This window comes from Haematobia irritans, chromosome 4, assembly GCF_050003625.1.
Source record: "Haematobia irritans isolate KBUSLIRL chromosome 4, ASM5000362v1, whole genome shotgun sequence".
Lineage (NCBI taxonomy): Eukaryota > Metazoa > Arthropoda > Insecta > Diptera > Muscidae > Haematobia > Haematobia irritans.
Window position 1 is genome coordinate 3,142,759 of NC_134400.1, and position 17,677 is coordinate 3,160,435.

Consider the following 17,677-nt stretch of genomic DNA (forward strand, 5'->3'; position numbering starts at 1 on the left):
TTGCAAGACAGTTAGAATGGGTTTTATTCTCTTGGGTAAAATTAGGAGAAGTGTACACGTTCACGAATTTATCATTAATTCAGTTAAAACGAAATATATTGATATTTTCTTATGCAGTTCTATGTGACATTGTGCAATATATCGCACATTGGACTTGTTGATGATTAACCAGCTGACAATTGCAAGTTTACTGGGAAAAATGTTTTTACTAGGAAATATAAACGAAGGACTTCCAGTAAAAATTTGTGATAGTAATCAAAATGTATCGAGTATGCAAACAGAGCTAATATGACTTAAATTTTCTTACAGTCTCACTGAAATTGAATTAAAATGAATACAATTAAAATAATATGCATTTTAAGTGAAATAAAGCCTTTAAGTTTGTTAAATTTCAATCAAAAATGTGACTTTTGATACAATACATTTTAGCTTTTTTTCTAGCTATTTTTTTAAATTTTTTAGCTTTTTTTGGCTAGTTTTTTGGACAAATCTAGCGGTTTTTTGTGAAACAATTCTGGCAACGCTGCCGTAGAAAATATTGTCAAAATTTTATTTCTATAGAAATTTTTGTCAAAATTTTATTTCTATAGATAATTTTCTCAAAATTTTATTTCTATAGAAAATATTGTCAACATTTTATTTCTATAGAAAATTTTGTCACAATTTTATTTCTATGGAAAATTTTGTCAAAATTTTATTTCTATAGAAAATTTTGCCACAATTTTAGTTCTATAGAAAATGTTGTCAAAATTTTATTTCTATAGGAAATTTTGTAAAAATTTTATTTTTATAGAAAATTTTGTCAAAATTTTATTTCTATGGAAAATTTTGTCAAAATTTTATTTCTATAGAAAATGTTGTCAAAATTTTATTTCTATAGAATATGTTGTCAATATTTTATTTCTATAGAAAATTTTGTTAAAATTTTATTTCTATAGAAAAATTGTAATGTACCTTTTAATTGAAGAGGAATATTTTGCAAAATCTACCAAACAGTAAAAAAATCTATCATTCTTGGTAGTATTCTACCAACTGTGGCAACCGTGAGAACAATCCCAAAAAGGAATTTGGGGTTAGTTTTCATTTGGAATGTTGGGGTTTATTTTCATAATGCACTTATAGGACTTTGCAAACGTTAACCCGCGTAGAACCCTGACCTGACGTTCAAATCGCAGAAACGAAATTAGGCCTCACTTAAGCACAATCACGGTTGCCACTCGAGCCAAAAATAATCTACAAAAATTTTTCAAAAAAAATTTTTTTTGTAAAAATGTTATTTTTATAGAAAATTTTGTAAAAATTTTATTTCTATAGAAAACTTTGTCAAAATTTTATTTCTATAGAAAATTTTGTCAAAATTTTATTTCTATAGGAAATTTTGTAATAATGTTATTTTTATAAAAAACTAGCGTAACCCGGCCCCCTTCGCTGCGCCTTCCGAAGCATATTTGGAGGAATATTTTGCGTTAACTTAGTCAACTATATTCCTCGTGCTGAAAACAAATTCCAAAAGATTTGAATTCTTTTAAACAAATCGGACTACTTGATTTTTCGTTTATATGTACAAATACGGCGGGAGAGGGTGTACCTTCTTCTATATTTCTTGTGAATTTTAAGTGTGGTTTGTCAAGGAAAGGTATCCTTCTCCTCAACATATCTGAAAATTAAGCACTATATTATAATAACATACAAAGAATTACTGTTTCCCATCCAATAAATCGGGAAAAGCAAAAGTAGTAAAAAATTTTACCACATTAACATTTGCTAAAATGTTGGAAAATGATGCACCCTCTACGTTGGCTGCCAATTTCATGTAAATTTAAGTTCTTTACTAAAAAGAAGTCTGGCAGAAGCCTGTGCAAAAATCATAAAATTATGTACCGAGTTCCCATTTACGGACAACCCTCTACTTTCAATTTAAAAAAAACACGGACAAAAGGGAACCCTCCCCCCACCTTCGCTCCACTCCGACCTGATATCGGACTATCACGTACCCTATATTAATTTCGCAACTACTCAATGGTCCCTATAAATTCTATCGAAGTAAATCGACAAAGTTTATTTCAATTTTCCCCTTCCCCAACCAGATATTAATCACCTCCTCCCACGTTCCCTGTAAATTTCAAGTAGATCGGCGATGTTTAAATTTTGCTCTATTGTTTTAAAGGGACGTCACTTTCCCCGATACAATATCGACAAACACCGTAGTGAATAGCATCCCTAACCTTCCCTGAGAATTCATGAAACTTTCCTTCAAGTGTGGGGCAAGGAAGGTTGCCTCTTCGTTCATAACCTTCCCACACTGCCTATGTAAATTTCAAGAAAACTTAAGAATTGTTGTTTTTTTGCAGTTTTAGAGGAGGACCTCCTCCCCGACTAAATATCGAAAAGTGATGTAGCGTATCTTTTGTAAACGTCCCAGAAAATGTCAAGCAAATTATAAGCCTAAAGGGGCGGCCTCTCTTCCGTCCAAATATCACAAAATCAGGTATCAACTATTAACATCGTAGCCTCTCCCCAGTCCTCTGTAAATTTCAAGTAACTCGGTAAAGTTTAATTGTTTCTCTGTATGTACTTAAGAGAAGCGGATGTCTCCCTATGCCCTTTTATTTTTATTAAAAAATCGAGAACCTGATATAAATTTCATAACCCATTTTTTCGTAAAATTTCAGTCGGGGGAGTTTAGTTTTGTTTGTACTTTCAAACAAAAAAATTCGGGCAAAGGGGTGGTCCCCCTCCCCGACCAAATATCGAAAAATAATGTAGCGGATTTTTGTCTAGATGCCAACCCTAACATTCAATGAAAATTTCAAGCAAATCGCATAATTTTGTTCCAAGTTTCAAAAAGTAGGGCAAGGGGGAGGTCCTCCTCCCCATCCACATATGAAATCATCGGGTACCCCATATTAATTCCATAACCTCGCCACATGTTCTCTGTAAATCTCAGATAATTTAGAGAATTTTAGTTTTTTCACTGTACTTAAAAAAAAGTCGAACCAAGGGGAGGCCCCCTCCGCCACCAAATATCGAAATAAAAATAGCGGATCTTTGTCTAGATGCTAAACCCAATCTTCAATGAAAATTTCAAGCAAATCGGTCAACTTTGGTCCTATTTTCAAAAAGTCCGACGAAGGGGAGGTCCCCCTCCGCGACCAGGTGTCAAAAAATGAGGTACCCTATTTTCACCACATGAACGCCCCCTACGACCTCTGAAAGTTTCAAGTAAATCGGTTCAGCCGTTTCGGAGCCAACTCGGTACATACAAACAAACAAACAAACAAACAAATAAACAAACATAGATTGAATTTTATATATATAGATTTTGTCAAAATTTTATTTCTATAGAAAATTTTGTCAACATTTTATTTCTATAGAAAATTTTGTCAACATTTTATTTCTATAGAAAATTTTGGCCAAATTTTATTTCTATAGAAAATTTTCTCAAAATTTTATTTCTATAGAAAATTTTCTCAAAATTTTATTTCCATAGAAAATATTGTCAAAATTTTATTTCTATAAAAAAATTCTCAAAATTTTATTTCTATAGAAAATTTTGTCAAAATTTTATTTCTATAGGAAATTTTGTAATAATGTTATTTTTATAAAAAACTAGCGTAACCCGGCCCCCTTCGCTGCGCCTTCCGAAGCATATTTGGAGGAATATTTTGCGTTAACTTAGTCAACTATATCCCTCGTGCTGAAAACAAATTCCAAAAGATTTGAATTCTTTTAAACAAATCGGACTACTTGATTTTTCGTTTATATGTACAAATACGGCGGGAGAGGGTGTACCTTCTTCTATATTTCTTGTGAATTTTAAGTGTGGTTTGTCAAGGAAAGGTATCCTTCTCCTCAACATATCTGAAAATTAAGCACTATATTATAATAACATACAAAGAATTACTGTTTCCCATCCAATAAATCGGGAAAAGCAAAAGTAGTAAAAAATTTTACCACATTAACATTTGCTAAAATGTTGGAAAATGATGCACCCTCTACGTTGGCTGCCAATTTCATGTAAATTTAAGTTCTTTACTAAAAAGAAGTCTGGCAGAAGCCTGTACAAAAATCATAAAATTATGTACCGAGTTCCCATTTACGGACAACCCTCTACTTTCAATTTAAGAAAACAAAAAAAAAACGGACAAAAGGGAACCCTCTCCCCACCTTCGCTCCACTCCGACCTGATATCGGACTATCACGTACCCTATATTAATTTCGCATCTACTCAATGGTCCCTATAAATTCTATCGAAGTAAATCGATAAAGTTTATTTCAATTTTCCCCTTCCCTAACCAGATATCGAAAAATCATATAGTAATTTAAAAATTATGTATAAATTTAATCACCTCCTGCCACGTTCCCTGTAAATTTCAAGTAGATCGGAGATGTTTAAATTTTGCTCTATTGTTTTAAAGGGACGTCACTTTCCCCGATACAATATCGACACTCCTAACCTTCCCTGAAAATTCTTGAAACTTTCCTTCAAGTGTGGGGCAAGGAAGGTTGCCTCTTCGTTCATAACCTTCCCCCACTGCCTTTGTAAATTTCAAGAAAACTTAAATTTTTTTTGTAGTTTTAGAGGAGGACCTCCTCCCCGACCAAATATCGAAAAGTGCTTTGCGTATCTTTTGTAAACGTCCCAGAAAATGTCAAGCAAATTATAAGCCTAAAGGGGCGGCCTCTCTTCCGTCCAAATATCACAAAATCAGGTATCAACTATTGCGGTTGACGGAGGTTACGATCTCTCCCCAGTCCTCTGTAAATTTCAACTAACTCGGTAAAGTTTAATTGTTTCTCTGTATGTACTTAAGAGAAGCGGATGTCTCCCTATGTCCTTTTATTTTTATTAAAAAATCAGGAACCTGATATAAATTTCGTAACCCATTTTTTCTGTAAAATTTCAGTAGGCGGAGTTTAGTTTTGTTTGAACTTTCAAAAAAAAAATTTGGGCAAAGGGGTGGTCCTCCTCCCCGACCAAATATCGAAAAATAATGTAGCGGATTTTTGTCTACATGCCAACCCCAACATTCAATGAAAATTTCAAGCAAATCGCATAATTTTGTTCCAAGTTTCAAAAAGTAGGGCAAGGGGGAGGTCCCCCTCGCCATCCACATATGAAATCATCGGGTACCCCATATTAATTCCATAACCTCACCACATGTTCTCTGTAAATCTCAGATAATTTAGAGAATTTTAGTTTTTTCACTGTACTTTAAAAAAAGTCGAACAAAGGAGAGGCCCCCCTCCGCCACCAAATATCGAAATAAAAAGTAGCGGATCTTTGTCTAGATGCCAACCCCAATCTTCAACGAAAATTTCAACCAAATCGGTCAACTTTGGTCCAATTTTCAAAAAGTCCGACAAAGGGGAGGTCCCCCTCCGCGACCAGGTGTCAAAAAATGAGGTACCCAATTTTCACCACATGAACGCCCTCTACGATCTCTGAAAGTTTCAAGTAAATCGGTTCAGCCGTTTCGGAGCCAACTCGGTACATACAAACAAACAAATAAACAAACATAGATTGAATTTTATATATATAGATTTTGTCAAAATTTTATTTCTATAGAAAATTTTGTCAAAATTTTATTTGTATAGAAAATTTTGTCAAAATTTTATTTCCATAGAAAATTTTGTCAAAATTGTATTTCTATAGAAAATTTTCTCAACATTTTATTTCTATAGAAAATATTGTCAAAATTTTATTTCTATAGAAAATTTTGTCAAAATTTTATTTCTATAGAATATTTTTTCAAAATTTTATTTCTATAGAATGTTGTCAAAATTTTATTTCCATAGAAAATTTTGTCAAAATTGTATTTCTATAGAAAATTTTGTCAACATTTTATTTCTATAGAATATTTTTTCAAAATTTTATTTCTATAAAAAAACAACACATCACCAAATTTGTAATACCAGAAAATATAACTCGTTGTTTTTGGAAACCACTCAAATCTGTACCAATTTCACATCCTTGTTATCTTCTTGTATGCTTCGTCCTCATTTCTATGTGACAAAAAAAAGACATGTCAAACATTTCCGCGGCATGTGTTACCATTTGATGTATACAGTAAATATTGGAATATATATCCATATGTGGATTCACCCAAACCCTCTGTGAGCTCCCCTCTCCACCATTGCAAAAAAAATTCGATTAAATTTATGAATTGGCAATTTTTGCATGTGAATTGTGTTTCACTTTCGTTTTTCTATTTGCATTTATTCCACTCGGTTGGGCAAAAACATTTTCATCACTGTCTCATATTTAAATTTGTGTATTTTGGATTGTTTTTTTGTCGAATTATAACTGACACATTGGCTGTGTGGTTGAATGAAACAACATCCAACATGACCGACAGGGACCTGCATGATTGTGGGTGGGGGGTTTATGATATATTGTTTTTCTATTGTGACAGCCCTAAATGAATACAAGGATGTTAGTCTCATCCTACTGATATACATCCGTGGTTAACCACATATGTATACAGATGTGTCATTGCTCTACTACACCTACATAGTATGTACGCCAAAACGGAAACGAAAGTGAACAATTTGGGCCTTAATTTTAGACTTAACTAGATCTCTATAAACTACGAAATGTAGAGCTAAAACTCATACACCCAAAAAGGCTCCAAGACATTAGCTTTTGGAGTAATAAATACAGTAGAATTCATTTATAGCGACCTCGGTTATAACGACCATCCGTTTATAACGACGGATTTTCAAAGCAAGTTTGGTTCTGAATAGTTTGTACATGCGCAAGCATTCGCTTAGAACGACTCCGGTTTTAGCGACCATCTGCTTTTAACGACCAATTTGCACGTCTGCTTTGGAATGGACATTCGGTTATAACGACGATGTAAGTTCTGTGTACTAATTTTTATTTTATTCATTCCATTTTTTGTCGTCAGCCAACACTAAATAAAGAAGCGTATACTGCGTGGAATCACAGAATTTGTTTTCGACTATCCCAAACAGAGGTGCAAATGACAAAGAAGAAATATTCAAAGCAGTTTGGGATGAGTTCGAGTTCAAACCAGGACTGGGATGAGTTCATAAATGTCGATGACAACGTCGTGACATCAGAAGAGCCTTCATTGAGAGAAATAGTGGAGAACACAAAAGAAAATGATGAAACTCACAGCGATAATGAACCAGATGACGAAGATGAGCCAAAATTCCAACTAGGACAGAAACCTTGAGTGCGGTGCACACATTAAAACAGTATTTACGATTTGGGGGTTCTGATATATCAGAGAGTTTATATAGTTCCGTTGAAATTATTGAAAGTAAATTATTAAAAGAAATTCTTGTAAATAGAAAACAAACCACAATTCTAAACCATTTCCAATCTCAATAAATATGAATATACATGATAAAAAAAAAAACTTAAAAATATTGTGTACACTTATTTGGATACAACGACGTTCGGTTATAACGACGTATAATTTCGGTCCCTTGGCGTTTTATCGTCAAACATAAACATTCTTGTCGAAATCATATACCTAACTTACGGGAAAATAACATGGTTACCACAAACATGTTACATGTTTCCAAAAACTAACATTTTGCTCTTGAAACAGGTTTGAAGTTATCATATTACTTCTCTGGGTGTACAATCCATAAATTATTGCCTACACCAACGTTTTTTTGTTCCCAGCCTTAAAAAAAGGCCCTCTTCGTCCATTCCATTATCCTAGATACCCCCTTAAAACTATAACAGTCTACATTGTATGCGATGAATTATTGCTTTCACAATCATTCACAAATGTGAATACAATCCATGATTAAACAAACTCTGAAAAAGAGCACAAAATACGAAGTAAACTCATATAATTTAATTACACTGTTATATTTCCCCAAATGGAAGCCAGGAAGTCATAGTAAAGCAATTTCACAAAATAAAAAAAAGATGTAAAAAACATAGAATTTTTAGAAAATTCAAATGAATGAAAAACAAAGTAAAACGTTTTCCAATCATCTATCTAAAAATATTCATATGATTGTCTCTAGAAATGTAGACAATTTTTTTCCACAGAGATTTTCATGGTTTGATGGAGATGACTTCTGTATTTCATCGAGAATCTGTACAAAGCTTTAAGGTATAAAAAATATTGCCCCCTTTTTTCGCCCCATCACAAATATAAATTCCTTTGGGTATTACACGTCATCCTGCCAGCCTTTAGATTTTATTTCCCGGTACTTTGTAAGGATCGCTGATTTACCCCTTGTCAGAATGGGACCTGCATTACTTTTTGCGTTAACTTTGTGGGGACGATATTGAGGGAAACCAACTTTTTCGGGGAAGCCCTTTGAAAGTTGATTTAATTTCTTTTCAATTTTTAATTTGCCATGAATTGTCTAACATGCATGCACCCCCATATGTAATATTCATTTTATGAAGAATCGATTGTATTTTCTAAAACAAAACAAAAATGTGGCCATGGATTTAAATGGGGAATGAGGATTTACTTCGCAATGGAACATGTATAAAGGATTGAAACACTATAATATTTATGCCTCATTTTTTTTTATTATTGACAAGTCATTATTTCCTAACATACCCAAATGTTGCAAGTAATTGGCAAATTATTATAAATAGGCAATAGTTTAGTAATGCAACTAAACTGGAAGCGTCATGGAAATTTCATCAATGCTGGTGATATTTATGACTTTCGTAAAGCTAATCCAAGAAGTTTCACACACAGTTTGATACCCTATTTGGAAAGTTCTTCATCGCTCAGGTAAACATAAAGCTAAAGAGAGAAATTATCCATTGGCAAATTTGTCAGCATGACATTATTTTCCGCTAACACTGAACCGGTGCTCATTTTCCAACCATGGTTAGGTTAGGTAAAGTGTCAGCCCGATATTTAACTCTCACTTAGAAAGCACAGATTTTGAAAAATATTTGACAATATTTTCTATAGAAATAAAACTTTACCAAAATTTTCTATAGAAATAAAATTTTAACAAAATTTTCTATAGAAAAAAAATTTACAAAATTTTCTATAGAAATAAAATTTTGACAAAATTTTCTATACATATAAAATGTAGAAATCAAATTTTGAGAAATTTTCTATAGATATAAATTCCTATAGAAATAAAATTCTATAGAAATAAAATTTACCAATATTTTCTATAGAAATAAAATTTTACCAAATAAATAAATAATACAATTTTGAGAATATTTTCTATAGAAATAAAATTTTGACAAAATGTTCTATAGAAATAAAATTTTGACAAAATTTTCTATAGAAAAAATTTTACAAAATTGTCTATGGAAATAAAATTTTGACAAAATTTTCTATAGAAATAAAATTTTGACAAAAGTTTTCTATAGAAATAAAATTTTGACAAAATTTTCTATACATATAAAATGTAGAAATAAAATTTTGAGAAATTTTCTATAGATATAAATTTTTGAAAAAAATTTTCTACAGAAATAAAATTTTGACAATATTTTCTATAAAAATAAATTTTTGACAATATATTCTATAGACATAAAATTTTACCAAAATTTTCTATAGCAATAAAATTTTGAGAATATTTTCAATAGAAATAAAATTTTGACAAAATTTTCTATAGAAATAAAATTTTGAAAAAGTTTTCTATAGAAATAAAATTTTGACAAAATGTTCTATACAATTTTGAGAAATTTTCGTTAGATATAAATTTTTAACAAAAATTTCCCAAATAAATAAAAATTTGACAATATTTTCTATAGAAATAAAAATTTGACAATATTTTCTATAGAAATAAAATTGTGACAATATTTTCTATAGAAATAAAATTTTACCAAAATTTTCTATAGAAATAAAATTTTGAGAATATTTTCTTTGACAACGTTTTCTATAGAAAAAAAAATTTACAAAATTGTCTATGGAAATAAAATTTTGACAAAATTTTTTTTACATATAAAATGTAGAAATAAAATTTTGAGCAATTTTCTATAGATATAAATTTTTTACAAAATTGTCTATAGAAATAAAATTTTGACAATATTTTCTATGGAAATAAAATTTTGACAATATTTTCTATAGAAATAAAATTTTGACAAAATTTTCTATAGAAATAAAATTTTGAGAATATTTTCTATAGAAATAAAATTTTGACAAAATTTTCTATAGAAATAAAATTTTGACAAAATTTTCTATAGAAATAAAATTTTGACAAAATTTTCTATGGAAATAAAATTTTGACAAAATTTTCTATAAAAATAAAATTTTGAAAAAATTTTCTATAGAAATAAAATTTTGACAAAATTTTCTATATAAATAAAATTTTGAAAAAGTTTTCTACAGAAATACAATTTTGACAAAATTTTCTATATATTCTCGTCGAACGTGGCATGTCGTTTTGGGTATAAGATGGACAAGTTGGCACTGTGGCAACTGGCAATAAGGATCCTGGAATATTCTGTCATGTAATTTCTTAATATACCGTGGATGAATTTGACGAAGATTGTAGATTTTTTTAAATCACCCTAAAACAGATTTGTCTATTTAACCATTCACACTTAAGAAATTCTTTCTTTTAACAGAAGATACAAAAAAAAACGTTCTTTCAGGAATCGTAGTTAGAACAATGGTCATGTTAAAAAACTGACATTTAAATTCGAAGACACCATTTTTTTTCTTACAACCAAAAGGGACATTTTAAGAACCCAAATAATCATAGTAATGATGATGAAGATGATGTCTAGAACTGGGAACATTGATATGATATGTCAACAATAGAAAAGAAAACAAACGGCCAAACGTCATATTAAAATAAAATGCCATCTAAAGACGATGAAATATTTTAATTATTGTAAAACAAGAATTTACTTCAATGTAGAGTGGATATTGTAAATCACAGCAATAGGGGGGAAAATCTTCTTAAAATTATTCAACATTCATAATTGTTATGTCTGTCATTTTGTATCGTCTTATGAATGTTTGCTATCTATTCCTGCCATTTATTCTGTATTTCTCCCCAAAAAAATAGGGAAATATTTCACTTCATAGTATTTCCATTAGAATAATTATCTACACCGGACTCAAGTCCTCGTTCTTTCATATTTCGGATGTTTTAGAACAATGACAACAACTTTTTGCCAAAGGTACTCAGGCATATTGACATTTTTAACGCTTCGAAATTTCTTAGAGATGGCACAGAGCAAAAGGCCAAGAATTTTTGTAATGTTAATTTAAAATACTCACCCATGTCGTAATAATCACGCCATTGGAGAATTTAAAGCCTTGGTATTTTAGATAAAACAGTAAATATTGGAGAGATTGTTATCAGTAGGTTGTTTTAATTCCATTGCGGTTTTCAAATCTTCAATCTAGAATTCTTTTTTGAAATTTCAATAAACCAATTAACCCATTTCGTAATAGCAACCATTTGCCCTCCTCTCCATAGGCTTTTAATTGTCATTAAAATAATATTCTGTTAATATTTTGTTTTTTTATCTTCTTTGGTTTTAAAAGTACTTTGTTACTTACAAACCCTTAATGTATTCCCTTAAACAAATGTTTCTTTAAGCGCATCTAAATGAGATCCATTTGTTTTCACAATGAATATAAAAGGAGTAGGTCTAAATGCGAAAGCCAATTAAGGGTTAATTATGGCGAGAGTGTTACTTTGCGTTCTTTTTTTTCAAATGTTTAATGCTTTATCCAGGATATGGAAATGATGGCAACTAAGAGGTACTTCAATATATAGACATACAATTTTGACAAAAATTGTCTATAGGAATAAAATTTTGACAAAATTTCTATAGAAATAAAATTTTGACAAAATTTCTATAGAAATAAAATTTTGACAAAATTTTCTATAGAAATAAAATTTTGACACAATGTTCTATAGAAATAAATGTTTGACAAAATTTTGTATAGAAATAACATTTAGACAATATTTTCTATAGAAATAAAATTTGGACAAAATGTTCTATAGAAATAAATGTTTGAAAAAATTTTGTATAGAAATAAAATTCTGCAAAAAATTGTATAAAAATAACATTTTGACAAAATTTTGTATAGAAATAAAATGTTGACAAAATTTTCTATAGAAATAAAATTTTGACAAAATTTCTATAGAAATAAAATTTTGACAAAATTTCTATAGAAATAAAATTTTGACAAAATTTCTAAGAAATAAAATTGTGACAAAATTTCTATTGAAATAAAATTTTGACAAAATTTTCTATAGAAATAAAATTTTGAAAAAATTTTGTATAGAAATAACATTTAAACAAAATTTTCTATAGAAATAAAATTTTGACAAAATTTCTATAGAAATAACATTTTGACAAAATTTCTATAGAAATAAAATTTTGATTAACCTTTTCGCTACCGATGCCCACTTAGAAGGACATTCGAAAAAGACACCAAATTCTATTTTCCCACTTAGTTTCGATTTGTTTCTCGATGTTATTTTAAAGTAGAGGCTTTAATCTAAATAATCTATAATTATTTTTCATATTGGTGAGGTCTAAAATGCATTTTTATAAACTTCTTTAGCAATAAACGAAAAATACGAAAATTTGAGAAAATTTTTCTACTGTATGTTTCTAGTAAATTGGCATTCATACAAAAACTATAGCTGATACTTTTTCGTTTTTTTTTTTTTGTATTTTTTCTCACACTTTGAAGGATATTGTAGTATAGCGCTTATTTTCGTAAGTCCATTTGGTCATAATTCAAGAATCAAGTTTTCAGAACAAGCTCATATAGCTCTAGAAGTAATTGAGGTAGGTTTTCAAAATGGCAATTTTTGTTCTACATGCTGTTAATACAAGTAAAAATAAAAGAAAAATTAAAGTTTTAACATTGTTTATTTCGGTAGTGAAAGGGTTAAATTTGCTATAGAAATAAAATTTTGACAAAAAATTCTATAGAAATAAAATTTTGACAAAAATTTCTATAAAAATAAAATTTTGACTAAACCTTGCACAGAAATCAAATTTTAACAAAATGTTCTATAGAAATAAAATTTTGATTAAATTTTCTATAGAAATAAAATTTTGACAAAATTTTCTATAGAAATAAAAATTTGACAAAAATGTCTATAGAAATTCAATTTTTACAAAATTTTCTATAGAAATAAAATGTTGACCAAATTTTCTATAGAAATAAAATGTGGACAAAATTTTCTATAGAAATAAAATTTTGACAAACATTTCTATAGAAATAAAATTTTGAAAATAAGAATTTATTGTTTGATAGGTTTTTTTGGGTGTCCACCTATAAGTCGTGGATTTTATCCTCCGTATATTTTTTCCAGGACGCATAAGGTCAAGGGTTATCAAAATTTGCCAAACAGAGACTTTTTAACTGTCCAGTCATGTTTTTTTCTCTCTATTGTCTTTGAACATTAACAATTTGTACGAGTATTTTAATTAATTTTTTTTGTTATATCTTTTAATTTTTTTTCCACAATGATAAATGTGAAATAACTTTTAGGAGAAAATTTCAACCTCTGGTTTAAGGCATCTCATTTCAAAACAGACCTCTGCCAAGTAAGGGATTTTTATTGCCTTTTAATGTTGACAAACATTAATGCCAAGCTACAGTCACCGTGGCCAATGTTGCTTTAGCTTCTATAAAAAATAAACTAAATTATCATATTTTTTGTTGTTCTTGAAGTTTTATAACAAAATAAACAATCATCAAAATGACACTCTGGGTCACCTTAGAAACTGTTGGAGGTGGGTGGGGCGCCCTTGATGATGTCAATAACAAACATGAGCACTCTTTTAATTTCCTTTCCTTTGGCAAGAAACCCTACACCCTTAAAAGATACACAGATAGATAGACAGATGGACATTCATCCATTACTGCTATAGTTCTTTTATTACTCTAATGTCTGCCTGCTTGGTTACTGGATAAATAAATCCATCCATAACTCTTTTTTCTTCTCCTTTGACTATCTTGGTTTCAGCAAGAGCAAATCTCCTGAACCCTGTGGTGAGAAAAAGGGCTCGTTGGTCTTGTATTGGGTTCTGGCTGCTTTGACGAATGTTTCTGAGTAATTAAAACATTTGCCTTGGGGGCTTAAATAGATTTTAATTCTTAATTCCTGGCAAAAAAGGGGTTAATCATAAAATCTTGTACTTGTGTAATGGTAATAAAAAATATGACAGTGTTGCACATTTAATAGAGCGAATGCAAGAGGATACCGGAAATAAAACATAAATTCTATAATATCCTTTTGAGAATACACTGTAAAAAGTGTTGGTAAAGTTGAGAAACCAATGGACAACGAATCAATTCGATGTTATGACAAAGCTAAGATATAAATCTTAGAATTTGTGAGTGTTTTCAAAAGCTGATATTATGAAGCTGACTTAAACACTTTTTGTTGAATATGTTCGGGGGCATCAACTATTAATTTGCAACATGTACATTAATATGTGATGTCCCCTAACATATGAAACAAAAAAAAAGTTTTTAAGTCTCACATATGCTGCCAGTTGGAAGAATATCATGGAAACTGGATTAAAACTCATTCGTTTCTTCATTTTCGATTCCAAGTGGTACTAGCTGCGAATGGCGCAATCTCTATGAATTTACGACAAATTATTTTTTATCTGTGTAATACTAAAACCGGATTCCTTTCTCAATTCATATTTCACAATAAAATCGTAAAAAAATCTACGCGGTAAATAAATAAAATTATGAAATTATCAAAACAACTCTAGCCAAAGTAAATGAAATGTCCTGTTATGGTCTGCTTTGCCTCACATATTTATTACCAGTCGAGAAACATTAATTGAAGGGGTTGTGAGCGAAGAACCATTAAAATGGCATTCTTTTAATGCTATAGCAACTGAGTCCCAGTTTTGGAGGAGTACTCCCAACCTATAAATTTGAATCGTAAAAAAGGCCTGTTTTTCATTTTCATTAATTTCATATTTTTATGATCCACTGTCTTATGACTTTAGTTTTAATTGTTCCCCAAGAACAATAATACAAACTCTATGGGGATAATGCATATAAACAATATCGTCTGTTTTCTTTATAAAATTTAAGCGTTTTTATAGAATTTCCTCTGTTTATATTCGTTTTTTTTTCTTATTTGAGTTGTGTTCTTATGCAAATCTCACCGGAAAGCAATTAGAAATGCACTAATTTTCTTTTATTGTCATAACCATAGCACACCTCTTGGGTTGAAGTCAAAATTATGGAAATCATAAAAATTATTGAAGAAGATGTCATAAAAATTATCGTTAACATTTTTCTTTTTTTATTAGTTTGTTAATAAGGGTTGCGTAATGTTTTCCATAGTCATATTATATACCATTGGTAGTAGCAAGCTTTATACCAGCTGGTCGAATTTTTCAAATAATCTAACTTCTCACCAGAGAAATAGAGACTCGCAGATGTACGTGATGGAATTTACTGTGCTAACTATGCCAACGAACATACGTCGCATATGTGGCTGGAACCCAAGCAATGTGTCTCGAACTTCGGTGTCATTAGTTTTGGGTCAATTGTTAGGTATCGATTGATTAACCCCAACAAAATGGTTAATGGAAAATCCGACGTGACAAAGTCAAAATTTAGCTACCGTTTATGAAATTTTTTGTTGCGTTTCTAGACTTCACAGACCATAGACTTTTAGGGTGCTTCGCCCGGACGGTTATAATTTAGCATGTTACTTAAACTTACATGTTACCAAAACCTGATGGGCAAGCAGTATCCTGAGATGGAATATAAGATTCTGTTAATTGTAGAAATATCTAATTGCAAATGTTCTTCCACTGCTGCCAATCTCTCAACTAGATCAGTAGACAGTTCACTATACACCTATTAAAGGGGGTCCTAATCTCAAGTTTATATCAGTAAAGTGGAATTAGTAGATTTTAATTTATCTCTACTTTCAAAGATTTTCCAAATTATCAGGTAAGTTCATTATAAGCTCAAAAAAATATCACAAACATTTTTTTGCAAACAAATTTTTCGTTTTAATCAAATCAAAAATCAAATAAATTTCTTTAATTTCAATTCTTTAATTTAAAAAAAAAAATTGATTGGCTTTAATCACAAAATAAAAGCTTCAACATTGAAACTAAAAATAAAATTTTACCTGTAATGGTATAATAGGTCGGAAAGGGATATTATTTTTGTTGTAGGTATTTCCAGTTGACATGGTCTCTCAATGACCTTCATAAGCTCAGATGCCATTAGAAACACTGAAATTCTAACACAATCTCACTATTTCGAATTTTAAAGGAATTTCGAAAAAAAAACTGAGAACTAATTGTCTCTTGCCCAAACCTGTGATTTGTACGACTAGAGGCTTTAAGTTGGCTATATTTATTTTACCACCACTCCCTACTTTTATGTATGAATTTCAGTTAACACAAAGTTTAGTACATTTCACACACACACATACATGGTTTATCCCCACATAATATACCATCGCTTTTATTTTTGTTTTGGGAGAGTGGTTGTGTGCTATTAAACTACAAAAATCGTTAAATTATTTAAATATTTCCAACAAGTGTTGCCACATACGAAATACTTTTATTGATAGTGCAGTTGTCACTCATAAAGACAAAGTGATTGAGAGCTAAATACATGGTGAGAGAGGGGTGTATATAACAAAGCATTACTCATCCTCTGTATTGGTTTTTGGTGAGAGCGATAAATGAGAGCTACACAAATGGATTTTTTGCGGAAAAACAAAAATGGAAAATATTTTATGGCTTCACTCGCACTACGCCAACAACATACGTATGAGTGATATATGTTAGTAAAGAAATACCAGGAGAGAGAAATTGGTTATGTGTGTCATAAAAACACGTATAGAGAGCCATAAAATATGTACGATATGGTGAAATGCATGAATGACGGAAAGACTACCAGAGTTTTGTTGCCAAAAACAAACAAACGAACCGAATGAAAATTGCATCCAATTGAAATTATTCATCGAAAATTCACATAGAGCGCAATGCACTTCAGAGTGTTAATACACTGAGAGAAAAACCTAACATAGAAGCAATTAAATTAATTAAATCAATGGTAAAATTAGTATATGCGGTCGAATCCTAAGGAAAGACATCATCCTAAGGAATCATCGTATTTGATTTTTTATTTGTGATTAGGTAAACGGATAAATCGCATCCTTAATTTTTTCTAGGTGTAAATATATTACGGGAGATTTATTTTGTTTTTCACCTCAGCCTTCCTCTTAGCCTCGGTTGTGGCCCATGTATGTATATCTTGCATCAACGCTAGTGCATTCGATTCAATATTCACAGATGTGTTATGACAATTTTACGACTTCACACACTCTTCCATATGTGAAGTATGGTCCACAGGGAGGAAGTTTTTGCAATTTGACAATCTGTATACAACGCACGAGTTTGTTTTCACTCTAATCCACTGTGAGTATGGGTGCCCTTCTTTGGTTCTATGGCTAAACTATTGCGATGTGGTAGCCATTCATTTTAATTTTACTTAATTCTTTATGTATTTTTTAATGCAGTTTCTAAAAAATAGGATTTAGAAGTGCCAAAAATAGCTATGTGAAAAAAGGGAGCCATAACATTTTTTAAAGCCATGAGAAATTTTTATGGAAATGGCAAATAAATGGAATATTGTGATAAATTCTTATTAAGACTAAAATACTTTAATACCTTAGCTACGTCATAGCTGCTAGTTAGACAACTGCAAATTCAAGATAG